The 27308-nt window shown below is 44.7% G+C and overlaps 1 protein-coding gene across 7 annotated transcripts in view; it reads right to left on the minus strand.

The window, feature by feature from the left end:
* LOC126297807 (protein O-linked-mannose beta-1,2-N-acetylglucosaminyltransferase 1-like) overlaps nucleotides 1-27308 on the minus strand; it is a 1990313-nt gene that overhangs the window by 82918 nt on the left and 1880087 nt on the right. For 6 of the 7 annotated variants that reach the window (XM_049989012.1, XM_049989016.1, XM_049989017.1 and 3 more), the window contains one exon: nucleotides 14740-14810. The gene's annotated coding sequence lies outside the window, so the exon portion shown is untranslated. Of the gene's footprint in view, nucleotides 1-14739; nucleotides 14811-27172; nucleotides 27274-27308 lie in introns of those variants that run through there. The other variant, XM_049989015.1, reaches the window with a different exon arrangement.

The raw sequence follows: 27308 nt of genomic DNA on the forward strand, positions 1-27308 counted from the left end.
CGAGGACTATTCGGAAAGAAAGATCCTATCGGTCGCGAAATGGAAACCACACTGAAAATCAAGAACGTTTTATTTGCGACAGTTTGCAACACAAAAAAATGGTTCAAATGGCTCTGAGCACTATGGGACTTAACATCTATGGTCATCAGTCTCCTAGAACTTAGAACTACTTAAACCTAACTAACCTAAGGACATCGCACAACACCCAGTCATCACGAGGCAGAGAAAATCCCTGACCCCGCCGGGAATCGAACCCGGGAACCCGGGCGTGGGAGGCGAGAATGCTACCGCACGACCACGAGCTGAGGACGTTTGCAACACATTCCAGCTACTTCTCTAGATAGTCTCCGCTCTGACTTAGACAAATGTCTAACGTAAAATGGTTCAAATGGCTTTAAGCACTATGCGATTTAACATCTGAGGTCATCAGTTCCGTAGACTTAGAACTACTTAAACCTAACTAACCTAAGGACATCACCCACAGCCATGCCTGAGGCAGGATTCTAACCTGCGACCGTAGCAGCAGGTCGGTTCCAGACTGAAGCGCCTAGAACCGCTCTGCCACATCGGCCGGATTCCCCTTGTAAGTAGGAGCAGAGACTATCTAGAGAAGTAGCTGGAATGTGCGTTATACCAATTTAGCAATACTCTCGTCATAGAAGGCAGCTGCCTGTGCTTTCCGCCACTTCACTACGCTGGTCTGCAGTTCGTTGTCCGTGTCAGAATGTTGTCTTCATAGCCAGCGGTTCATGGGAGCAGAGATGAACATCAGAGTGAGCCAAGTCCTCGCTGTATGGTGCCTGATCACTGACCAGGCACCATACACTTCCCATCGTAAACGCTGCAGGGGCGTCCTCATTGCCCCAACAGTGAGCGGACGATAGTTGTCATGAAGAAGGAAATTCATGACAGTTACGTTACGTGGGGTTGCATGAAATCAGGTGAAATCTCAGCGGGCACCCATGCTTGGCGGGAGACACCATTGTTGTAGGGCATCTTTACATGTTCACTGTGTGTTGAGATCTGAAAAGAGCGTCATGGCGCGTTCGTCAGGCATACCAGAGACACTGCCCAACACACCTGAGCAAAGCTTCATCGGATTTTCACTGTCGTTTCCATTTCGCGACCGATCGGAACTTACTTTCCGAATGGTCCTCGTATATGGAAGCAGATCTTTACAAGTTTTCCAGTTTTCAATGCATATTGTCTTACAATTTGTTTTATTTTCTGTCCTAGCTGCGTTTACATTTGAGTTGATAGTGACTGCTTACGAACGCATTTGTTCCTTTTGTAACCATTACCTGAGTGGTACACACTTGAAAATTCTATATCCTTGATGCTACTACCTGCCATAGGCAACAGACGATTCAGTGTGTAATTTTTAGTAGCTTCAAGAACACAGAATGTTCAAATGTGAACTGTTGCGAGCAGTTCGAAATGTAAATCCTGTAGTATGAAATTATTTCATTAATCACATGAGAACTACTCAGGTAATGGTTTGAAGATGAACAAATATGTTCGTCATTAACTCAAATGTTAAAGAATTAAGACAAAAATAAAGGACTAGTGATATTAAATAAAGTTACTGGTTTTTCTGCCTACGAAACGTTGGAATTCGATAAAAGTGCGTGGAGCTTTCTTAGAGATGAAATGAACAATGAACGCAAAGAGCTAAATCAAAATGAATGAGGCATGTAAGGAAACTGAGAAAGAAAGTTAAGTCGCACAGTGCTCAGAGCCATTTGAACCATTTTTGAGAAAGAAAGAAAAAGGATGTGGCCTATAGACAAAGTGTAATTTCAGAGAAATAAACAATAAATGTATTAACCTGTGCGGTGCGGATGGGAAAGCACTGTATAGTACAGATCTCTACGATGGGTAAGATCCGCGCCGAAGTGCAATAGAAGATGGCGGACAAGAGAAAGAAAAAAAAAGAAGAAGAGGAGGAGGAGGAGAAGAAGAAGAAGGAAGAGGAAAATGAAGGACGATTAGGTTTTAACTTTCCGTCGACGACGAGGTCATTAGGGACGGACCACAGGCTCGAATTGAGGATGGATTGGATAGGAAATTGGCTGTGACCTTTTCTAAGAAACCAATTCGGCATTTGCCGTAAGCAATTTATGGAAATCGTGGAAAATCCTAATTTGTATAGCTGGATCGGAAACTGTGCTTCGGTCATCCAGAACGTGTGTCCAGTGTCCACCTCGCTTGGTATGGAAATTGAGCGTTTGGCGTCATTGGCAGGTAGGACCATTACGGGGAAGGTCCGGCGGCCTTGGTGCAGGTCTTATTACATTCGACGGCACATTGGGCGACCTGAGCGCCGGATGGGGATGAAATGATGATGAAGGCAGCTCAACACCCAGTTCCTGAGCGGAGAAAATCCCCAACCCAGCAGGGAATCGAACCCGGGCCCGTAGGACGGCAATCGGTCACGCTGACCACTGCGGTGTCGGGGCGGACACCTTGCTTGGTAGGAGGTGGTTAATGCGGAAGAAACCTGCGACCCAATGATGTAGTCAGAATTTGACAGAACACTTAGTGATCTGAGGTCAAAGACGTCAGTGGAAGTCAATGACACATCTTTTGCGTTAATAATACAGATATCGAGACTGGAAAGTTACTGCATCAAGTATTAAAAAAAATCTATAAATCTGGAGAACTACAATAAGAGTTTCAGAATAATATCATTACACTATTGAATAAGACACCAGCGGATAAATGCGGGAAGTGTCGAACGATCAAACACATTGTAACATTTATGGCTCTTGGAACCACTGTTTGTTCCTACTGATTACATCTGACGTGAGTTGAGTGAGGCTACAGTAGTAGACGTATAGCGTGACAAGGTGGCACAAAGCAACTATGACATATGCTGTTACCTTGATGAAGAGCTCGTGGGAAAGTGAACCGACAGAAATTACTTGAGCTCTGATTGGGAACGCGCCAAATGGCTTACTTTAATTTATGGATAATAACTAAATTAATTTTCAGATACAGTCTAAAATGGCATAGCAGACCGTCGCAGTACTGCATTGTTATGACATATAATAACATTATTTTATAGTTAATTTTATGCAAACAATTGTGCAACCCATTCTTGAGTACAGTTCGAGTGTTTGGGATCTGCCGGATTAAAGAAAGACATCTAAACAATTCAGAGGCGTGTTGCTAGAATTTTTACCGCTAAGTTCGAACATCACGCAAGTATTATGGAGATGGTTCGTGAACTCAAATGGGAATCTTTGGAGGGAAGACGACGCTCTTTCCGCGAGGCACTATTGAGGCCGACTGCATAATGATTCTATTACTGCTAGTGTTCATTTCACTTAAGGACCACGAATATGAGAAATTAGGACTCGTACGCAGGCTTTTAGAAAATGGTTTTCCCCTCTTTCTATTGGCGAGTGGAACACGAAAGGATATTAGTAATTATAAGTGGTATCCTCCGCCATGCACTGTATGGTGTCTTGCGGAGTATGTATATAGATGTAGACACACGAATCATTTCGTGCATCATCTGCAGTGTAAGGAATGACGGCCAAAGAATCAGTGTTAAATGCGATGAATGGCGTTAGGAAGCGCGCGGTTAAGCTCGGTCATCCGTGAGCAAAGCAGGTTACATTATGAGCTTAGGAGTGTTTAATTTTGTCGTTTGTAGCAGGAGCTGTTCCCCATGACATGATCTATCTCCCCTTGACTTTTAATGAAAAGACCTTGAAACGCCCTGTAGAAGAACAGAAAAAAATGAAGAGAGACAGCACGACGATCATCTCTGTTCAGTGAGAGTAAAGGTACCAGTAAAGCCAGTAAGGCAACACATTAACCGCGACCCATCATTAGACTAAAATCACTGGAACAAAACTATTTGAATCTAAAGGTATGAACGACAACATACGAAAACCGGAATTCGAGACAGAATCTCCTACTTGATCACTTAGGCAACCTAAACCCTCAATGGCCAGCCTAATCAGTGCCACCCCACTTTACATAAAATATGTAAAATCTGATCAGTGTTTTTCTTCAGTTTAATGGGAAAAATACTTTTTGAAATACTGTTACCTTTTTTATTGTTTTATAATTAAAATGAATAAAAATATTATAAATGTTCTCGAACCGCTATGGTCGCAGGTTCGAATCCTGCCTCGGGCATGGATGTGTGTGACGTCCTTAGGTTAGTTAGGTTTAAGTAGTTCTAAGTTCTAGGGGACTGATGAGCTCAGATGTTAAGTCCAATGGTACTTTGAACCATTTGAATAGTTTTCAGTATCAGTTGTGCGAGATATACAACTGTTTGAGGTTTGAAAGTTTCCGAGCACCAAACAATGATTGGACGTATCCTGTACCACGAGGGGCCCTATATCAGTCTGCAGGTTGACAGCAACTGTTCTGTCTGTGGCGCCAAGCCTATTTGGTAAGACATCCCCATCCTCGCCTCGGCACTACTCATTGCCATCGCGGGCCTTACGCCTATCCTGAAGAGAAATGGCGTGTTTCAGTCCGAATTTACAAGGGGAGGCCACGAAGTTCGGATCACCGCTTTACTTCAAACTTTTTGCACTTTTAGTAGTCCATTAGGACAACAACTTACGCAATTTCGAGAAAATCGCGAGAGAAGTTTTACGCGTTGAATATGTACTGGTGCATTGGGACTCCTGAGTACAAGGTGGCGGCGGTCAAGTGGCAGTGTGCCTTTAGGCGGCGGCGAGACAGGACGTTTTGTTTGCGACCCGCTTGTCGTGCAGCACCCGCGAGTGTTTCCGGTTTACCTTCTCGCCGCAGTAAGCATATAGCGTCTGTCTTCCGAGAGCGCCATGGCGCACTCGTACCACCAGCCCACAATTAAGGTCTCCTTTAGAGAGGACCACGTAAGACCTCGAGCACATGACACTGAACATTTTTTCTGGGACGATCTTCATACTGCACCTCAAGGCATTATTGAGGTCCAATTATCAATTACTAGCAGCGTCACCTATATCAAACTGATAAATGAGAATATTCGCGGATGAGCTGGTTATCTCAAATTTAGGCACTCTGACGACCATATAGGTACTGTCATAATACACCACGCTGGATTTTGCCCTCGCACTCTGCAGGTCTTCGAGCTCCCTTTAGAAATCCCACCAGACGTTGCGATTACAGCGTTCTAAACGTAGAGTAACGTCATAAGCCTAGTGACTGAAAAGTGGCAAACGTTTGAAGCATCTTAAACGGTATGCGGCAAATCAAGGCTGAAATGGCGAAGCACGTGCCGTTCTACTTGTCCACGGCCATCGTCATGTACGATGAACAGCCGCGTCGGAAGACGTTGCACCCCTGCGACGCTCACTTTACTCCCCCCCCCCCCCCCCCCCCACACCTATTCGGCGGCTACAAAAGCCCAGGACTGACATCCTGCCGCCGTTGCGACAACAACACAGTCGTCTCAGCCAACACGCAACACTACAACCACACAGGTACCAACATCAGTCCCCAAAAACAACACAACCCCACCCCCTGATGCCACTGCCTGCGAACCTACACACGACACACAGGAAGACACACTTACACAAGGACCCCCAGAACCAAAAACCCAGAGAAGCCGTGGGCGACCACACGGTAACAGGAGCGGGAACACACGTGCACCACAACAAAGAACCCAACAACAACAAAACACTGACACACAGACACACAGTCAGCAAGCCAGTGATACCAGCACACACACTACTCCACCCCTCACCACGTCTGACACACAGGCACCTCAAAATGCTCCACAGAACAACATCACAAGCACCAGCGGCCGTCAACACCACAACCGAGCCACAGGCCGACGCACACAAGACCAACAAAACACTTGAGGCTTTATTGGAAACAATATTCCCCCATCAGACGACCGCTCAGATCTTTAACAAGTTCGCGGCGGCCGTCTCCACACTCGTCACACGGCTCTCGACTGCTCAACCTGGGCAGTACTGGGCCGCCATACAAACAGCGCTCACCACACTGTTTACACCCATACATGGATAACACACCACACCCGGCCCCCATCGCAAACAACCAGGCACTGACACAGATCCTGTTCTGGAATGCAGACGGGATCAACAACAAAAGGGCGGAATTTTCCGCGCTCATGGAGCGTAAGGGTATCCTTATCGCACTACTGAGCGAAACTAAGCTCAAACCACGCAACCAACTAAACTTCACCGGCTACTGCGTCTACCGTACCGACCGACCGGACGGCTCCGGTCATGGCGGAATAGCCGTCATCATACACAAAGACATAGAACACACAAACATAGTGCTCCCTGAACTTGAAAAACTAAAGGCAACCGCCGTCAGGGTCGTGTTCAATGGAGCCTACACTACACTGGTGTCAGTATACAACAGCCCTAAAAACATTAAAACATGCGACATCAGCACAATACTCAACATATCACCGCTCGTAATAGCCGCTGGAGATCTTAACGCAAAACACCCAGACTGGAACTCACGAATACGAAACTCTAACGGCAAGAAACTATACGAACACGCACCAGGACGAAACTACATCACACTAGCGCCGACCGAACCGACGCACATTCCCTACCGGAGGGGACACAGGAACAGTTGGGTTGGGTTGTTTGGGGAAGGAGACCAGACAGCGAGGTCATCGGTCTCATCGGATTAGGGAAGGATGGGGAAGGAAGTCGGCCGTGCCCTTTTAAAGGAACCATCCCGGCATTGGCCTGGAGCGATTTAGGGAAATCACAGAAAACCTGAATCAGGATGCCCGGACGCGGGATTGAGCCGTTGTCCACCCGAATGCGAGGGGACACAGGCCAGACGTGTTTGACATGGCCTTCATCAAGGGCATAACAACGACACTCAACGTTGTCGTTGAAAACGATCTGCCCTCAAATCACCAACCCGTTATACTGTACATTGAAGAAACACTGCAGCACATGGGACAACGCAGGATGTTAGACTACAGGCGCGCGAATTGGACCCAGTTCAAGGAAACGCTTGACAGTCGCATTCCACCCACCCACGTGATTAACAAGACAGCCCAAATTGACGAGGTAGTTGAAACCCTCACCGGTGCCGTCCAGGACGCAATAGCCGACACAATACCAATCAGCACACCACAACAACACAGTGCTGCCCTGCCCCAGGAGATCCTGGGCCTAATCTCAATGAGGAACCGCCTCAGGAGACATTGGCAGCGTACCAGGCGCCAGCACTTCAAACAGCACATTAACAGGCTCCAGGGTATAATTCGGGAAAAAATACAAACATTTAAGACACAACAGTGGGACCAGAAATTCGAAGGGCTGGACACCACGCGACCTGGCGTGTGGCAGCTGGCCCGACACTTCACCAGGGAGAAACTGTATACCCCCACGTTACAAGGGCCCGACGGACCAGCATATTCTGCGGAAGAAAAAGCGGAACTGATGGCCCTCACACTAGCAGCGTCATTCACACCGAACCTGGATCCCTCAGACCCAGCGTTCACACTTGCTACGGACCAGGAGGTCACACGCATCTTGGCCCAATCAGCGTGCAACATCATCCGACAAGCTACTACAGCTGAAGTCAAATGGGCCATCATGCATACCACCGCTAGGAAGGCCCCTGGTCACGGTGGCATTCAAAACTGTGTCCTCCAGGAGTTCACGGACAAAGCTGTAGACTACCTAACACACATCACGAATGCCATGCTCAAGCACCAACACTTCCCCGCCTTTTGGAAGACGGCCAAGGTCCTGATGTTCAGGAAGCCGGGGAAAGACCACTCCCTCCCACAAAATTACCGACCCATCAGTCTGCTGAGCGCGCTCAGCAAGATCGTTGAGAAGGTAATATTAAAACGACTCACCAGGCACTGTATCACAAACGACACCCTGAGACAGGAGCAATTCGGTTTCAGGAATCACCACTCAACAACACAACAACTCCTCCGCGTCGTTGAATACATAACACGTGGATACAACACAAACAAAGCAACTGGGGCGGTGTTCCTGGACATAGAAAAGGCTTTCGAGCGTCTATGGCACAACGGCCTAATACGCAAACTTAGCGACGCAGGGTTCCCCGACGCGCTCGTACGTCTCATACACTCATATCTCACGGACAGGAGTTTCAACACCGACGTGCAGGGCAAACAATCGACACGACATGGTATCCAGGCAGGAGTACCCCAAGGAAGTATCCTAGGGCCCTTACTGTTTAACCTCTACATCAACGACCTCCCAGCGACACATAACACGACGGTAGCAATCTACGCGGATGACACTGCCATCCTCGCGCAGTATTGGAAGCCGTCTAACATTAACTCACGACTACAGACTGCACTCAGAACGGCGGAGCCTTGGCTGGTGAAATGGCGTGTTAGAGTAAACGTCGACAAGTGCGAGGCCGTTCTGTTCACTAGAAGACCGAAGCAACTGCGCAAACATCAGCACTGCAACCCAGTAACACTGCACACACACACACCCAATACGTTTCCGCGAGAAGGTCAAATACCTCGGTGTCTGGCTGGACAGGAAACTACTCTGGGGGGACCACATTCAACACGTGACCAACAAAGCTAACGCGAGGCTCAAACACCTCTACCCTATGCTTAAAAGGCGTAGCACACTGAACAGGAGGGTGTCTAGGTCCATGTACATGACACTTATTCGACCCCTGATGACGTACGCAGCCCCTGTCTGGGGATACGCAGCGCCAACTCACCTGCGCCGTCTGCAGCTCATACAGAACAAAGTACTCAAAATCATAAGCAACGCTCCGCGCTACACGCGCATCGGGGACCTTCACCGGGAATACCGGCTAGATACTATCTTGCAGGTATTCCAAAAACTCTCCACACGACTGTACAATAACACGAGACACTCGCGCAACCCGTTTATCCTTTCTCTGGGTAACTACGACGACAACCATATATGGAAGCATAACAGACCAAAGACCCTACTGGCTAGGAACTAAACATCTATGGTCCATAGAACGCTAACAGGACAGTACTGGCGAGCCCCTGCAACACAGTTATTACTGGAAACCCAGATGTTCGACCAGTCGAAAAACAGGAAACCGCAGGGAAACCGTGCTGTACACAGCACGCAATCCAGCCTCCCCCCCCCCCCCCCCACACCGCCTGTGAGCCGATCTATGACCGATCGCCCACTAATCTATAACGACCTTGAACTGTTGCAGGGACGCAGCAACTGCAGCAAGCGCTGCAACGAGCTCCAACAACGACAAAGGTAACGATGCACGATACCTCGAACTAACATAACCACGCCTTGCATGCACTGTCGCAGATAGCAAGCCGCTACTGCCCTTACTACCCGTCCTACTGTCACAGAGGTTTTCTTCCCTTGGCGCTTGCCTTTGCACTTTTTTTCCTCTGCCCTTACAACCGCTACCCTTGGATCGCTTTCGTCCACTTTCTATCTCCTGATGGACCATGTTAATGAGTAATCTTACCCAGACGCATGGATAACATCACAGCCCGCATTCTGTGACTCCTGATTTAAAAACTAACATGTTATACGGAGGTGACAGTAGAACTTTTGGTTTGGTCACCACGTTGGTGTGGGCGTGGAGCGGCCCCATCCTATAGTTAAATCCTGCCGCCGTCTACGGTCGACGACAGCGCGGTGAACCATACACCTCCTTCCACGTTGTCTCCGGCCGAACTGCCTAAAGGAAAACGACCACTCGCACCCACAGGCTGACCTTCTTGAGAAGACTGATGTCGAATCAGGAGTTCTACTGACTTCAGCGTTCCTCCCAGCAGGGGCAGCGTCGGATGACTGCCGCGTTCTTTCCAACATGGAACAATATGTCCGCAGTCAATGGTCCCCGCGAAAACGCAAGAAGTGGCGCCGTACGCCATCTGACGACTGCCTTCTTCGAATGCATGTTTAGCGCACTGGACTCGCATTCGGGAGGACGACGGTACAAACCCGTGTCCGGCCACCCACATTTAGGCTTTCGGTGAGAAACCTAAATCGCTCCAGGTAAATGCCAGGATAGTTCCAATGAAAGGGCAGGGCCGATTTCCTTCCCCATCCTTCAATCAATTCGAGCTTCTGCTCCGTCTCTAATAACCTCGATGTAGACGGGACGCTAAATCCTAATCTTCCTGCCCAGAGTGGCCGAGCGGTTCTAGGCGCTACAGTCTGGAACCGCGCGACCGCTGCACGTAAACGGAAAATTATATTACTGTAAGATACACTGTTCAGGAGATGAAATCATAAGAATTGAGCCGCTTGAAATTGAATTTCAGGCGGAATTTCACTACAGACGCAGGTGAATCGTTCAAAGAGTGGGGCGGAAGATAATGGAGAGAGGAAGAATAAGGAGATGGAGTAACATAATAATGCAATAAATACACACCCGCACATCGACGGGTACTAATGGTAGTCGAAATATATTAACTCACTGCACTGCAGCTGTTCATTTCAAAGAACTGACACTCGACATCTGTCGTAATTTCCATGTGTCACTTCTTTCCTGTCTGATTATGGAATAAGGGGAAACAAATTAGTCATCGCCGTATCACTTCACTTTTCTTCGCTTTATTTTCATTATAGCTATTGGGACGACGAGTGCTTATTTGCCGATTTGCCAATTTTTGAAGTAACAGATCATAAGAAACTTTTTCCTATTCTGCAATCTTGAAGGAGAAAAATTCTAACTTATGAGTAACGTGCATGCGCAATACTAATTGTACGTTATATGAAAAGCACTTAACTATTACATCCCACGTTGCATCAGTTCGGACGCACCAATTCTTCTGTTCTTACGAAACGCAATGAAACTGCTTCTGACCAATCCTGACTCCCTCGGCCAACTACCGAAACGAATTCTGTAGTTTTCATTGTAGAGAACGCAACAATACCTATTGCCTGGAAAGGGGAAATGGTGACGCTGCAGTGCCAGGAACTAGGTCACGTGATGAGGTACAGCGAGGCTACGGTTAAACTAGCGCCCAAGAAGAAGAAGAAGAAGAAGAAGAAGAAGAAGAAGAAGGAAGAAGCAAGAAGCTCACAGTAAGTATGTGACCGATGATATGGATTGTATTATCAGGCAGCAATTTGTATGGCATTACCAACAATAGAAAGAAATATGAACTTTGCTAAAACTGCACAACTTTTGTCAAACAGAAATGAGCTTCAAAGCTAGCAAGGAAACTCTTAGAAGCAATATTCTGTCTATGGATTTTCGTTTTAGAAGGTGTCAAAATTAATGTTTTGTTTTGTGTGGACAAGATGGCATTGTTGCCTAAATACCATACTTCCTCAGGTTTTCATCAGAATCAAAGCGACCAGTAGTTTACTAACACGAAACATGGATTCACATGCATTATGCAGTAAATAAATGTTGGCAAGTTATAGTGTGCGATTAGTACTGTGAAACAAAAGTGGCGGGCAGAATTTAATGGTTGTTCACGCAGGGGGAGACAGGTGTTTCATGGCTCAAAAACCAAAACGTCCGACCATCACTCAGAAACGGATATAAATTTTTTTCAAAAATACGTCGAAACTCAACTTATGCCAGGTTTATTAGCGATGTCTTTATCCCTTGTAATTACTCGCAGCGTATTTACCCATTCGGAATAATTATATCATTTGTAGGTGTTGGACATGTAATGTTCAACCATTTTTTTCCCATAATGCGAGAAGAATAAAACACTCGGAAACTGCCATTGAAGGGCTAAGCAAAATTGCTTCAGACTTAAGATGTAACCACAGTATCGAACATTGCATTCGAATTTCCAAATTAGATTTCGTCTTCTGCAAAATTCGTTATGACTAAATGCACGGCGCGTAACAGGCTGGCAGCGATCCACTCATAAGAATACTGGCGTGTACGCCAGACTGCTTCCCCCTCTCTATTCCTCCGGTGTAAACACGACGGTGCTGCCACAGTGGCGAGGAAGAAATTAGTCCTCCTTCCCTCCCCTTGTTCAACAGGGGCGGCCGGCAGGTAGTCGAGGCGCCATGCCACAGATCCCGAAGCCGCTCCCTCCGAGGTTTGGTTTCGCTCTTGGGCACGAATGTTGAGTATGAAAAAAAAAAAAAAAAAAAAAAAAAAAAAAAAAAAAAAAAAAAAAGGTTGGTTGGGGGGGGGGGGGGGTGTTCACTGGCTCAATTAGCGAATGTTTAACTATAGCCACCCTGTACATTGCCATCAACAAGATGGCAGTGCCGCATAGATTCGTCTGGAAGGGATTTATAATTCGCATGGAGAGATCAATGGGGCTGCACAGCTCGCTGCCACGAGTATACAGAGCGAACGATCTCTGAGATCTGAGTTAAGTAATCGTACTCAAGACCTATGCTCTCCCTATCAATTTCATCTGTCTCGTTGCTTCCTTCCTCTCCTGTTGTCCTTCCTATGTCACTATCCACAATTCCAACACCCGTACCTTCTATCCCTCCGCCAGCGTGCCCCAAGGATCCGTCTTTTCCCCTGCCCTCTATGTCCTGTACACTGCTGATATGCCCAAACCTCCCCCGCCTGTTCATCTCCCCCATTTTCCTGATGACACCGTCTTCCTAGCCCTTTATCCTACCCTTCAATGGTTCCAACATGCCCTCCCCCCCAATCCCACCTTGACCAGTTCACCACTTGGTGCAACCTGTGGTTCCTTTGTATCAACCTCTACAAGACACAGGCCATCATCATAGGCAAGACCACCTGCTCCTTCGTCTCCATGATTTCTACCTAACCATTTATGGCCATTCTATCCACATCACTCCTACCCCCAAATACCTTGGCCTCACCCTTGACCGCCACCTCACCTGGATTCCCCATCTCCTTACAATCCAACACAAAGCCTACAACAGACTCTGCCTCCTGAAACTTCTGTCCGGCTGGACATGGGGACTGCATCCTACCACCATCCTTCACACTTACAAATCTGTGATCCTCTCCATCCTCTGTTATGCCAGCGTTGCTCGGACTTCCACCCCTCCCAGGTTCTACAATGCCCTCCAAATCCTCGACTACCACGCACTCTGTCTCACCTTCCGTATCCACCTTCCGTCCCCCACACGCATCCTCTACGACCTCATCCCCTTCCCCCACCTTCTCCTTTTCCTTGATCACATCCGCACCCTGTATATTGCCCGCCGGCTCGATCTCTTCCTCCCCCTGGTGTCCACCTTCCTCTCCACCCCCAGCCTGTTGCCGCGCCTTTACTGTTGTGTCCTGCCCTCTCTGCATCTCCACACCCTCCAGCTCCTTTCCCAACGCAACTTCCAGCACCTACCCCCCCCCCCATATGATGAAATTCGCCCTGATGTCTACCCCTCCTACCAACTCTAACCCCAGCTCCCTCCTGGCTCCTCCTCAGGGCACCCCTCTCCTCCCCCTCCCTTCTCCTGAGCGGATTTTCCCTCTTCATCTCCCGCCCTGTCTGTCTCCTGCCTCTTGGTGCACCTCCTGCCCCCTTTTTTACCTCTTCCTCCCACCCCTCCAGTCCCCCCCCCCCCCCACCACAATTTCCTCCCCTCCAGCCTCCAGCCCCTCGGCAGGTCCCCAGAAGCGGTTTCTTTATTCTTCATGAGTGCTCCATCATGGGGATTACAATAAAGAAAAAAAATTAAGTAATTGTATCTAGTGGATATCTCAGAGAACAATGGTATCTTGAAACTTACTGGCAGATTAAAACTGTCTGCCACATCACGACACGAACCCTGTATCCTGCCTAACGTGACAATGCCCTTACTGCCTGAACTAGCCAGCCGTGGCTCACGACCCGCCTTCACAGCTTTACTTCCGCCAGTACTTTTCTCCTACCTTCCAAACCTCACAGATTTCTCGTATACCTTGCTGGACTCGCAGTCCTGGAAGAAAGGCAATAGTACCAGCCTGGCACACAGTTTTAATCTGCCAGAAAGTTTCAAAACAGTGTACACTCTGCTGCAGAGTGAAAATTCATTCCGGAAATAATAGCACAACATACGGCAGAATGTAATATTCATATATTCATGTATTTGTGGTAGAAACATAAATATGATCTATTCTTTATTAACTAGCTTCATAATAAACTCCAAATCTAGGAATACATTCCGGTATGTATTTCAAGTGAGAAATTGTGTATATGGATAACCATAGTAAGCTCTGAGACACTCACCTAAAGAGAAACGGAATAGCCTCTTGATGACTGGGTGTTGTGTGATGTCCTTAGGTTAGTTAGGTTTAAGTAGTTCTAAGTTCTAGGGGACTGATGACCATAGATGTTAAGTGATCATAGCCAGAAACGGAATATGTAATAAATATGTGGTGCTAGCGTCTCGTCAGCAGAAGACGACGAACTGAATCCTCCAATCTGCCGAGGTTGCACGTTTGCCAAAACATTAATTGTCTAGTCACGTTAATGTGAACATCTGTCAAAAGCCTGAGTAAACTCCTTTTGCAGCGCGGACGGCTGCGAGACGTACAGCAAGAGAATTAGTGAGGTTCTGAAAAATCTCCAAATCTCTTTTTTCTTAGGAAAAATTGCTGGTGAAAGCAGCATGATACTTCTGTTGCACCCGTTATGAGAAATTCATTTCAGACAACTTATTTCATCTAAGCTGCTTCATGGTTATATTAATCAAATTCGAAGATTTTTAGAGTTTCATACAGATATTCATAAAACTTAACGATTATTATAATTCATAACATTTATGTCAATGAAAAAGACATTAGGGTATACCTTCAATAGCTATATACTCTAATGTGAGTTGTTACCCTATACTAGTAAATGTGTTTGTGCAGTCTTACCACTCTTTTGATCATGGTTGCGGAAGGATCTTCGGCGTCGGTAGGGCGTATCGCCCCAGGCGGTCAGATGTCTGAAAATAAAATGTCCAGTTATATTCAAAGCTGCTAACGAAATAGTAAATATAAAGGTCTGGTTAGTGTTCGCGCATGCTAGAAAAGGGAATATACAGGGTATCCCAGGAGGAATGGTTTAGTATTCACAGGTACGACAGGGAGAATCATTCGACGCAAATATGTCTAGTAAACATGGGTTTTTAAGAGCTATGAGCACTTGTAGACTAGAACACATGCTTTTCACAGTAGCGAAGAGGAACAAGTGATCATAGCTATTAAGAAGTGCACTTTAGAGCCCAAGTCAACGGGACTTTTTTTTCTTGTTTGATCCATACCACAACCTGTCAAAATGTGGAAAGTAAAGAGCTTACAGTAGAAGAGATTTGTTTCACAACATCGAAGATGAAGAAGTGTTCATAGCATGCACTTTAGAGGCCATGTTTACTAGAGTTGTTTGCTTCGAATGATTGTTCCTCTCATATCCCTGAATACTGGGACACCCTACATTTAGAATCGAATTCCTCATATTGGCGAAGGAAGGATGGAAAATTAAGGTTCAACATACATTCAACATCATGGTTATTATGAACTAAGCATTTGAGCAATCTGGAGGAGTGTTGGTTAACGGATCGGCCACGGTGACGCCAACAGACCCAGCCAGGGCGGAAAAAAGCGAATAACCTTAATACGGATGATCCAGTGCGAACTTGAACAGTGTTTCTCACTATGTGAGTGTGATTCATTTACAGCTGTAGTATCTCATTATATGAATCTGATTCCTTTACGGCTGTAGGTTCTCATTCTGTGCTCAGACATACAAATGTCGACGTCTGTATCCAAATGAACGAAAATTAGGGTTACCTTATAGAGTGCTTATCGAAAAGAGCGATTGAGAGTGAACTGGGATAGTGTAGCGGTATGGTAAAATGACTACCTGTCCACGCTGTACTGCATCACTACTGGATAGGATCAGTGCTGTACTTAATGTGACTTCCATCTAATTCCTGTTACTTACATATTGTGGAATACGTTTGTTGTGTGCAGTAGCCGATTCATATACCAGTTTTCGGCTACTAGTAGCCAAGCGATCTCAAGCTCTTGATGCAATACATGTTTCGTTTTTACTAACATTACACAATAGGTGATCAGCTCTCGACCCCCGGCAGTTCTTACCTAGGGCTTATGTTTACTGGTGATCTCCTCCCACCCCTCCTGATACACACAACTGATTGCCACTGTGTGGTTTTTATCGCTATGAAACAAAAATTTTTTTGAACAGTTTCTTCACTTCAGAGTTTATTTATTTGGGGTCTACATTAGTGCAGTTTAACCACCGCACTATACGCAAAAAGAAATCAACGGAAGATATCTCAAACGACAAAAAGATATGTACAGTTACAAGGACAGAAAATACATCTATCAATAAAGTCAAGATTAGTTTCTTGACACGTGCAAAAGTTTAGAATGTTCTCAATGAAATATATTGAAAGTTGAAATTTATTTATATTCTGGCCAAAAGTTATCTCACTGTAATGTTAGTAATAGCATCATCTAATAAAATCAAATTTATTTTCAGTAGTAGTGTGATCGAAGCACTAAGTCTTCATTTAGATTTTTTTTCAGAATTCCTACAGCTGAATTTTAAAGAGTAATACTGTCAGCTAACACACTCTGAATAAATTGGACTCATGTAACTTGTGTGGAACATGAAAAAGTAAGGGCTCACAAAAAACCATATAGTGACATACAAGTTTTCTACCGCACAGTTTTATTTCAGTGACTGTTATGCAGTCATTTTCAGTTGTTAAGTGTTGCTTAATATTTTAGCCGTATGCCATTGTATGTTTACATACTTCGATATGCACGTTGGTTAAAAGAGGAAAAAGCCAAATGTAATTTACATAAAGATGGTAATAAAAGATTGCTAGCACAGTTCTAATTCAAATGGTAAATTCACTCACAAACCCTCAAATATATTTCACGTTTAAAGTGCATTAACCAGCAGCTTCACAATTCTTTACTTGACTCCATTTGTCAATACAATGCCCTTTTCGTCGTATTACAAGACTGATGTTATGCACAGTTACAATATAATATTCCCCGAAGGTGTTTAATTCTGAAAGGTGTAATTTATTTATTTCGTGCTAGGCCCATTCTTCGTGCCTTTAAGCAGTGTTTTATTAATATCCGCTTCCCATTTCCATGAGTGCTGCTATTGTTGGTTTGTACAACACTATCCTCCCCCTACCCTTCCGCATCCCTTTAATTTTGGAATCCCCAGACAGACACCCGTTTTCTAATACACCGCCACTCCAACGATATGGAGACGGACTCAGACTGTGGCGGAGTCCGTAGTTTGTATGACTCAGATTTTGCTCGTCGGTAACGGGATAACGGCAGACAGTTCACGTACGACAACTGCCTGACTTTCCTGACCAAGTCTTTGATTTTGGAACTCAGTCGGAGTGTGTATTGTTGAGTATGATCATTTTGGCTTTCGTTCATCCGCAATGATTCGGACTCGCATTACTTACAGTCGTAACGTTCATTCTCTACTGCGGTTTCGGCTATAGACTTCAAGCATCGACGCTGGTTTCCACACGATGCGTCGCCAGCCTCAGTGAGGTGGCTATAATAGGTCTTTTCACTTTTAAAATGTGTCTCTCCTACCACAGTAAATCAGCGATTGTCAGATCCCTTCTTCTTAAACACCTAATGTAACAACGGCTGATGAAACCCTTTCAAGGGCTTGAAAGACATGGAACTTTAGACAGAAGAGAGACGGAGCTCTCTCTTTGTACCCATTTACGAATGTTACGTCACTAGATACATCTCGGAGACTAGAAATAGCCAAACGGGACCGGGTAGGTCAGTAGTGATTTTTCGTGTAGACCCTGACCTAAAACCTCATAGATCGCCTGATCTATTTTATTATAATAACAGCAGCCTTCACTCCAAATAAATACACTATTACAGGATGGCTGTTTACATCTCCCAGATTCTTTCGTTGTCTGTGTTTCATGGAGCGACATTTTTTTTTTTTTTTTGGTCAGTTTATCTACAGGTACAAAACTACTACGCCCAGTGATTCAAAGCACCTCCCGTCCCTCTGTATTTGGGAACAAATGACAATATTGCATTACACCATAATCCAGTAAGGTGGAACAATGAAACACTGCAAGCGCCTGGAAAAGGGCACATGTCATTCCCATTTCAAGCAAGGTGATATGACAGATACGCGTAACAGTGGGACTACATAGCTGACTTGAAACTGTTGTATAACTATGGACCAGTTTTACGCTCGTATATTCTTGGGAGGTCTTATATCTCTTCATTAGGGACAGACATGAAATATGTACACTAAGATCTTGTAAAACTCAGTTAGCTCTTTCTGTCAATGATATGCAAAAGACAGTGCACAGTGGCTTCCAAGTAGATGCCTTGTTCCTTGATGTCCAGAAGGCATTGTACATAGTTCCACAGGCCTCCTAGTGAACAAATTAAGAGATTAGTGAGGATCGAACCGGATTTTTGACTGGACGGAGGATTCATATCAAAGAGTCAGCACGGTATACTTAATGGGGGTGAAACCGACAAATGTGAAGGTAATTCCCGACGTACACCAACTGATTGCTATAGTGTGGTTACTAGCACGACATACATGTCACCAGTAATACCTGACATTTTCAGGAATGGAGAGAAACGATATTATAGACGAATTAATTTTTAAGTTCATTACATTTTTAAATTGTCTAGATAGCAAATAACATGCAATCTGAAAATTTGATAACTATTTTCGGTTGTTCATGCAACCATCTTCGGGTCAATCATGGTAAAGTTTATGTTAGTGTGTAGAATACGGATGGACCGCATAATCTGAATAACTTGGTACAAGGTCATTTAAGAGAAAATTTCAGTAAAATCCTGGCATTACCAACGCAATAAAACGCTGATCCTGAACCATGCTTCATAAACTTACTCTCGTCACTAAATTTTACAGACGATGTGGTCCATCAGTATTCTATACACTGATTTCCTTTACCATGATCGATCTGAAGATGGTTGTATGAACAACCGAAACTAGTTATCAAAATTTAATATTGTATATTCTTTGCAACCTACTAATTTTTAAATATATAATGAATTTTTTAAAAGAATACATAAATGTTTATTGAAGGCATTTTAATTTCGTCTTTGCAACTATATGAAATTGCCTGTTTTTGTTTCCAAACGAATTTCATTTTATTGAAATAAAACATCGTCAGTGGTCTGTAATGAGAGATATTTACAAACTGCCTTTCTATATCGAGAAACTGTTCGCTAAAAAAGATTATTTTGCTTACGATATTTCATGTCTTGTTTTCGCTCACATCAAGAAATGCTGTTTCTTGCACGTTTTTGAGTTATTCCTTCTTTTGGCACTGTTACTTTTGGCCGAATCCCATACTGCTTTCAAAACTATACATTTCTCGGCGGGAAACGCACCACAATATAACAGTACTAGTGGCTCTTTGTATGATTCTGGTTACATGTGCCTCGAGCGTTTTGCGTAGTCTTACCAAGTTTATTGCTACTTTTTCTTTGATCTAGAAATATACTCTTTCTCTATGATTTGCTGAGTAACGTGGGAAGATTCGTAGGGGTGCTCGTGGTTGATGCTCTTGTATATGAGTATGTTACAACGCCAGAAATAGTAATGGAACGCAGGAAGCCTTACATATGATCGACGCTTGGTGCAAAGTTTGGCACTTGCTCTAAACAGGTGTATTGCACGTAAACAGATGGACGAACTCATTATTACCTGACTGACGGCGAATCACAAGGACGAGGAAGAGGAGGAGATTAAAATTTAGCGTCCCGTCGACGACGAGGTTATTAGAGACGGAGCACAAGTTCGTTCAAAAAAATGGTTCAAATGGCTCTGAGCACTATGGGACTTAACATCTGAGGTCATTAGTCCCCTAGAACTTAGAACTACTTAAACCTAATTTACCTAAGGACATCACACACATCCATGCCCAAGGTAGGATTCGAACCTGCGACCGTAGAAGTCATGCGCTTCCGGACTGAAGCGCCTAGAACCGCTTGGCCATCGCGGCTGGCTCACAAGTTCGTATTAGGGAAGGACAGAGAAGGATCTTGAGATTTGCATTACGCGATTTAGGGAAGTCACGGAGATCTAAATGTGGATGGTCGGACGCGGGTCTGAACCGTCGTCCTCCCGAATGCAAGTCCAGTGTGCTGGCCACTGTGCTACACCGCTCGCTGCGGATCACTGGAAACAGTCACAAATTATAGTACCCAGGAGTATGTGTTTTACACCATTTAAAGGTGACTGACAAGGGAGGTGTACGCCAGTTTGAGATTCATTGCAGGGAACGTAAAGAATTGTAACTTATATACGAAAGAGGCAGCTACAAGGTCCGCGCTGAAGCAAATCTTGAGTTTTATACGTGAGGGACCGTTACCAGATGTGATCAACGGAGAAAACAGAGATCATCCAAAGAAGAGCAGCACGTGCCATCAGGTTTTCGTTTAGTAAGTGAGAGAGCGTTACAGAGAGCTCATCCAATTCTAGTGGCGACGTTTTCAACAAAAAAAGGTGTCTTGTGACACTGAGAGGTTTACTGTTAAAATTCCGAGAAATCACGTTTAAGGAAAAGCCAAGTAACACATTATTTCCGCCCACTTATATCTCACGAAATGAACATATTGGTAAAATCAGAGAAATCCGAGCTCATTCGCGAACGGAACACGAAAGGGAGTAATTTATTGCGGTTTCCGAAGTTTCTACCGCTACACACCGTCCAGTGGCTTTCGGACTATTAATGCAGATGTCGATGTATATGTATTTAGAGTCAATCAGTGGCGTTTATTATTGCTGGCCTGGGTAACTTCGTATTCACGGTAGTGTGAAGCAAATTGCTGCATTAGAACTAGGAGGCGGAGGCTGTGCGCCTACAGCTGCCGCACACCATTTGCCAGCACACAGTCGTGCTGGAGCGTGTCCGCTTCATCATGCCCCATACATATTAAACGTGTAACGTAATCGGCGTATTAGCACGCTAAAACAAATATTGTACGTTGTTATCCGTTAAGGGAGGGCACACTGTTGCTGATCCATACCTTTTCAGAAATTAAGGATTTGATTCGACATCATACTTTAAAATTTATAAAATTAGGTACCACGACTTCTACCTCATGTATTTTATATAGAACTGAATACACGTTACGGGTGTACAGCATACTATGAGAACAATGAAATCAAGTCCGTTTCTTTATTTTTAGAGAAAATAATATATTACTGACCTGAATTCCGAAAGAGTCGCTCAAACAAAGGAACAAGCGCTCGCAAAGGATATAATAATCCATAAAACAACAACCCAAGGCTCACGTTGAGGCTGTACAGGGTAGTCAGAAACAGTCTGAAAAGCCCGTAAGGTTGTTACAGGGTGGGTTGTACTGAGAGATAATTGTTAAGAAAAGAATTCGTTACGTTGTGCCGTATCCGAGTTAATTATCATTGATGTTACCCTATTAGGTCGTTGCGCCCGCAGATTTAAGCGGCCCGCCAGATACACTTAAGTGTTAGTTGTTCTCATAGCATAGATAGTAGCGCACGAGGCTGCTCATCATTTGGCTCGGGTTCGATCTTTACCACTGTCCCATTTCGAATTTTTGTATCGCTCTCTTTTCCGGCTTTAGGAAACCAAACGAACACGTTTGGCAACACCATGGCTGGTCGGCCGCTTGAATTTGCGCCTCAACGGCCTGATTGGCTAACTTCAACGCTAATTAACGCGAAAACGGCGCAACATATCGAATTTTTTTTCATAACAATTATTTATCAGCACAATCTACCCTGCGACACCCCTACAAGCTTTTCAAACTGCTTCTGATCACTCTTTATATATTTGTCGGGTGTCTGAAGACTTTGCCATACAGACCATCTCATTCCACAACCGTCGGTAAATACAGCTCTTACGAAAAAAAAGGTTTGGTACTGCAAGACAAATTGTTCCTCAGTAATGCGAGTGGTTTCCTTCCTTTTGTGTCATGTAATACTGCGTAGGGCTGAGGCACTTTCCAGGTTCTAGTTGAACATTTACGCGCATGTATGTTGATTTGGGTATTATTTATTTATTTATTTCTTCCACAGTACGGCAGGAAGCACTACTAAGCTTAACGGAAGAAATACTAGTCTCTCACTTAAAACAGCACAATTGTCACTCTGGAGCGCTGTTCATGGTGCAGAACTGGTAATAGGCGATCATGTAATCTTCCACTGCTGACGAAAGTCGTGTTAGTGAAGTGGTGTACTGTCGTGTGTATGTGACAGTCGGTTGTATGTACTCAGTGCAATAAGATGGTTCGACGTGCAGACGTGACAGAATGGCAGAAAGGAGCTATCGTACATAGATGTGCCCATGGCACGCCGTGAAGGTAGTTGCCTGATTTGTTAGAGTATGAACGGTGCCTGTCCAATGTATCTACCACGAAAGGTATACCATCCGGAGGGAACTATGCATATTATTGGAATCGAGTATCTCGCAAAAGACCAGTGTTTATGTCAGAAAGGACAGACACCACATACATTTATAATTAAGGCGAAAACTGCTAATGGTCTCTTCAGTGAGGATGCACACAAGGCTCGAACTCTCACGGGAATCGGCGAAATGCCGCGAATAGCGAGGATAATGGACAAGGGGCACTGCATTCGTAGTTGTGGATAAGTTGAGAATTTGGGACCGACGGGAGGCGTGTTAGAATAGTCCGTGGAGTTGCGATGACCTCTGCATCCAGATGCCATACTGATCAGAGCATCTGCCTAGAGAGCAGGAGACCCGGGTTCGAATCCCGATGCGGTACAAATTTTCAACTTTCCCCATTGATTTAAATCAATGCCCTCTCGCAGCCAGTGTCTGTAATTCCTTTGTGTCTTAGACCATTGTTTCTCTCTCTCTCTCTCTCTCTCTCTCTCTCTCTCTCTCTCACACACACACACACACACACACACACACTGTAAAGGCTAATGCGTTGTCGATGCAACAACTCTCTTCTGTTAGTGGCTGTTCGCTTCAATTCCATGTAATTGTCACATACAGCATAGTATGTCTTCCAAATACTTCGTCTTAGTCCGTCCCCTTCCTTTCTTTCCCAGCACTTTCGCTTTGAGAATATTAATGATGGAGATATTATGTTTGATGATATGTCCAATATATTTTATTTTTTTCCACTTTCTTTAACAATATTCGCTCTTCGTTGACTTTTCTTAAGATTTCCACATTGGTTTTCCTTTCCGTCCAGCTCGTTCTTATCATTTTCCGCGATATTCACATTTCAGCAACTGCAAGTCGATTCCTTTCCAGTTTGCCCAGCGTCCAACTTTCGCTTCCATAGAGCAGTGTACTGACTGCAAATGATTTTGGAAAGGATTTTCTGACATCTATAACAACATGTTTGCTAATTAAAAGTTTTTCCTTAGTCATGAATGGCTGTTCCGCAAGTTCAATCCTTCTCTTCACTTCCATTAGACATATATTGTTCTCTCTAATTACACTACGGAGAGCAAAATGTTTCACTTGATCAATTCTGAAGTCATCAATTTTATACTGGTTTTAATTTCACCCATATTTTTCTGTTTTTACTTTCGTTTTCCGTTTGTTCACTTTTAATTTACGTGGTTTAATTGTAACGATTGGACTTATCATTCTATTCATTTCTTTTTCGGAGCCTACAACCATCGCGATGTAATCAGCAAATCCAATACGTCAAATGTATCATTTCACTATTGGCTTTTATTCCGTTTGTTTTCTCCTTCATGAACACAATAAATAAATATAGCTGTAAGGGAAATCTTTGTCTAACTCCTTTTTCTAATCCTGGACCCTTTCTCTAACTTATTGATGTTTATTTTTGTGCTTTGGTTCCATTCTTCTGTCCTCGCAGTCAAGTACTATTTTTTCATGGTTCTAAAGAGTAGTTCCCAGTTCAGAGTGTCAAAAGCGTTTTCCGAGTCAGTTTACAATCTGCCAGGATGTTTCAGAAACAGAGAGTTTTAACAGCCGAAGGCAAGGGGCAAACGGAGAGCGGCAGAAAATATGTAAAGCAAGTCCACGAAATACGGTGCGAACAGCCCCGTAGGGACGCCAAGGAGCACGGAGGGGAAACGGTACTCCGCTCCTAACAACGACATGATGTATTTTCTCATTGATCACCAAAAGTAAGGCACGATCATCTGCTACAATGGAGAACTCTATGTGAGTCTTGCGATATACAGTACAAAGTTATTTGCAAAAAGAAGTACAAATATACAGAGAATGGACAAAAATATGGAAACGCCAAAAACACAACACTTTAGCATGCTAATATGGTCTAGAAAAACACGAAGAGTAGCCGCGCGGTCTCAGGCGCCTTGTCACGGTCCGTGCGGTTCCCCCCGTAGAAGGTTAGTCCTCGCTGGGGCATGTGTGTGTGTGTGTGTGTGTGTGTGTGTGTGTGTGTGTGTGTGTGTTGTTTATAGATTAAGTAGTGTGTAGGCTCAGGGTTCAAAAATGGTTCAAATGGCTCTGAGCACTATGGGACTCAGCTGCTGTGGTCATCAGTCCCCTAGAACTTAGAACTATTTAAACCTAACTAACCTAAGGACATCACACACATCCATGTCCGAGACAGGATTTGAACCTGCGACCGTAGCAGTCGTGCGGTTCTAGACTGAAGCGCCTAGAAGCGCTCGGCCACACCAGCCGGCACAAATTTCCAAATTTTCTAGGAAAACCGTTGGCATTCGAAACAGCTTCCAGTCGTCTCGGAAAGGATAAATATAGGTACTGTATGATTTTCAAACGAATCTCATACCATTCCTTCTGCAAAATAGTTGCAAGTTCAGTTAACGATGAGAGAGGTGGCTAGTGATCACGCACCCTTCTCTCCAAAGGAGACAGCAAAGACTCAGTAATATCGAGAACCGGTAACTCCCTGGTCAAGGAAGATACAATTCATCCTCACACTCAAAACTAATCCTGTACAATGCGAGCTGTCGCCTTGGAGCACAGCATCACCATTTGCGAAAACATTATAACGGGGGCTCGATCCGGTCAGCCAAAACGGTCACATTATCCCGGGTAATAATGTGACCTTGCAGAGTAGCCATGGGGCCCATGGAATACCACAACATGAATGTCCAAATCATCACTGAATCCTTGGGACGTAAACTCGACAAGACTCATCGGACCGGATTACGTTCTTCCATTGCGCAATAGTACATGTTTTCTAGCCCCGGCACCACGCTTTCCTTTTACAGGCATTTGCATTAGTGGTGAGTGGTTTTGGAATTCAAGTTCGCCCTGAAATTCCCTGCTTATGGATCTCATTTCGTGTTATTTTGGTCCTGACAGTATCGGTCACGGTCACTCAACTCTCGCTATTGTTCGCGGTTGAAACTTAGTGGATAATGTTGTTTTCGTTTTCCCTGTATGCGGTAGAAATCTTCGACACGGTGCCTCTTGAAACACCCAACACTTCGGCTACCTTGGTTACAGAAGTACCCACCGGCACCATACGACACCAACCATTTGCCCACGTTGGAATTCACTTAGCGCCGATATAATGCGCTCACACCTACAAAGAACACTGCCCTGATCACGACTGACACTTGCTACGTACTGAGGACACTGACCATGCGCCATTCGTGGTCAAATACAACAGCGCAATCTGCAGGCTTGGCTAGCATCTCCGTGTCTGTGCAAGTTTGGAAGGTAGGAGACGAGATACTGGCAGAAGTAAGGCTGTGAGGAGGGGGCGTGCGTCGTGCTTGGGTAACTCAGTGGCAGAGCAGTTGCCCGCGAAAGGCAAAGGTCCCGAGTTCGAGTCTCGGTCCGGCACACAGTTTTAATCTGCCAGGAAGTTTCATATCAGCGTACACTTCGCTGCAGAGTGAAAATCTCATTCTGGATATAGCTTCATGTGTTTCACGCGGTCTTCTGTAAACTCTATGGAGCTGGTTTCCTGTGCCAGAAATAAATAAACGCACACTACCGCACGCAAAATGAATGAAACACTGTGAAGTTGCAGTAGTATGTGCCGGTAATAATATCATACACTTATTTTATCTGTGACTAATCACTTCGCTTTGATTATCGTCGCCAAAATTTAAATCAATCAAGCATAAATGTTATTGGATTAGTTCCCTCAATCAGTGTAATTTTCATTTCATCGGACCATTTCTTGCAGTTCGATGTAATCGTATCGCAGGAGACCACTCTCAGCACTGATGCAGGTCATTTAGTTTCTTATCCTCGGGTATATTGTAGGCGACGACACGAATAACTTGAAAAATGGGAACGTTAGTGGTAGAGGCTGGCCGCAAGTTGGAGTTAACGGGGTTGCAACAAACTTCTGTCAAGTGCGTCCCATTACTTCAATTAGTCTTCGCAAATCTAACTAAATCCAGGCAGTCATTAATCAGCACTAATGGCGAAGACAATGGGAGGCGCGCCGCCGTGCCCTGACAACTTGGGAGTCCTCCCCTCCCCCCATTTCGCAGCCATTATCAGAGGCTCCATACAAGCGGCAGCTTCTCAGCCACTGCAAATGTGGCTTCCAGTCTGGCGAGAATCCCGTCCAGAAACAGAATAAATGTCGTACCCCAGTGCGATCACGCTATTCAGGCCTACAACCTGTGTGTTCAGAACAGACCACCGACGCCTTGCGACGTTGCTTTTGGGCGGTTTCAAAGTTGAAACAGTTTTATTGTGCGTTCATGAAAGTAAACAAAACGAATACGGTCTTCCTCCTACATCAACATTTGCTTACGTAAGATACTGTGCGATTTATTGCTGCGTCTAAAAAGCGTACCAATATTATCGGTTCCTCTTTATTTACCTGACCTAATATTTTCATACGACAAGTATATGGCTATAAGTTATATGTTCATTGAAACCTGTTTGGAGACAACCCCTCTGCATATTAAGATTAAGCCTATACGTAATGGCATCTTTTAGAGCTTCGCAGTGGAATTTGTTGAGGATTTTGTGTGGAATGAAGAAAGTCTGGAACTCTATCTATGCCATCAGCCAATTCTCTTAGGTATTGTTCCCATCGTGCATCGATTTGACGTTCAACTTTAAGTATTTGATGATTATGACTGAAGAGTGATTATCATCGATGTTGTACTTAAACTTTCAATGATCTTTTCTGCTATTTATATACGTCACATCCCGTTTGTTTACCTTACCCGGTAATATCCCGTGTCTCCATCATGTTATGATTGCACAAAACTTAAACAACTTCTCTGTGATACATTCTGTTTGTACGTAGCAGCGTTATCAGGAAATAACCTCAGTGCTGTTGACATTATCTCTCAGTATATAATACATACCAGGTAAATAACAATGGCCCCATCAAGCTTCTCTGAGATGCGCCCGACGCGATCTCTAATAACGTCTTCTTGATCCGGTCGGTGCACACACTACTTCCGCTACCAAATCTTGTCAGCTAAATCTTCCCTGTCGAAA

The sequence above is a fragment of the Schistocerca gregaria genome, chromosome X (assembly GCF_023897955.1).
Source record: "Schistocerca gregaria isolate iqSchGreg1 chromosome X, iqSchGreg1.2, whole genome shotgun sequence".
Classification (NCBI taxonomy): Eukaryota; Metazoa; Arthropoda; class Insecta; order Orthoptera; family Acrididae; genus Schistocerca; species Schistocerca gregaria.